Genomic DNA, 1,435 nt, shown 5'->3' with positions numbered 1-1,435 from the left:
TGTTCTTCCTTTTTGGTTTCCTGATTCCAGATCTTTGCACATTTTCTTGTAATATTTGGTTTTATCATCTCGAGCTGGTAGAGGCATATTAAAATCTATGACTACAATTCTTAATTTTTCTATTTCTCCTTGCAAATCTATTGGGTCTTGCATCATGAATTTTGGGCTATAATTAGGTGTATAAATTATGAAGATGACCATGGACTTCTTCAGAATTCACCTCTCATCATTACAAAGTGTTTCTCTTTCTCTCTGATCATATTCTTGGTTCTGAAATCTCCTTTGTCTGATTTTAGTACAATCACTGCAACTTGCTCTTATAAGTGTTTACATTTTTTTTACTTTAAATTCATTTGTGCATTTATGCTTAAATTGCATTTCTTGTAGGCTGCTTGTACTTAGGTTTACCTTCTTTTTAATCTAATCTGAAAACCTCTGCTTTTATCTGAAGTATTAACTCCATTTACATTTAATTATTGATACATTTAATTACTATCCATGCAATTCCAAGTCATTGAGGCCTCGTAGAACAGAATAGAATGTCCCTAGAAGGTTTCCTAGGCTGATCAACTTCTCTTGTTATACACCTGTTCAAGTTTTCTACACAGTCTGTGTTAGTTTAGGTAGATCATATGTTTCTAGAAATTTGTCCGTTTCTTATAGATTTTCAAATTTGTTGGAGTGCAATTATTCATAGTATTCTGTTATTATTCGTTTTGTTTCTGTTGGTTCTGTTGTGATGTCGCCCATATTTTTTATTCATGTTATTTGTCAATTTTATTAATCCTTTCAAAGAACTGACTTCTTGTCTTCATGATTCTTTCTATTGTTTTCCATTTTCTGTTTAATTGATTTCTACTGTTAACATTTATTGTTTCTTTTCTTCTGGTGGCAGTAGGCTTACCTTGCTGCTCTTTTTCTAACTGTTGGAGATTTTGGGTTAAGGTATTGATTTTGGGTCTTCCTTAAATTTGGAATATGTGCATTTACTGCTATAAATTTCCCTCTGAGCAGTTTTTGCTGTGTCCCAAAGATTTCAGTAAGTTGTGCTTTTGCTCTCATTTGATTCAAATAAAATTTTATTTCATTTTTTAAATTTGACCTATTACCTAGTAGCTTTTAACCAGGTTGTTGTTCAATTTCCACATGTTTGATTTTTACCTTGATCTCCCTATTGTTGATTTCTAATTTTATAATATTGTGATCTAAGAAGATTATTTGTATTATTTTGCTGTTTTTCAATTTAGTGAAGTTTATTTTGTGACCTAAGATATGGTCTATTCTGAAGAATGCTCATGTATACTGTAAAATAGTGTATATTGTGCTGTTGTTGGGTAGCGTGCTCTGTGCATGTCTATCAGATGAATTGACTGTATTGTTTAGTTCTTCTGTGTCTTTGTTGAGTTTCTTCCTAGTTACTCTGTCCTTCATCATA

This window comes from Chrysochloris asiatica, unplaced genomic scaffold, assembly GCF_000296735.1.
Source record: "Chrysochloris asiatica unplaced genomic scaffold, ChrAsi1.0 scaffold00105, whole genome shotgun sequence".
Classification (NCBI taxonomy): domain Eukaryota; kingdom Metazoa; phylum Chordata; class Mammalia; order Afrosoricida; family Chrysochloridae; genus Chrysochloris; species Chrysochloris asiatica.
Note: the sequence above shows the minus strand (reverse complement) of the source record.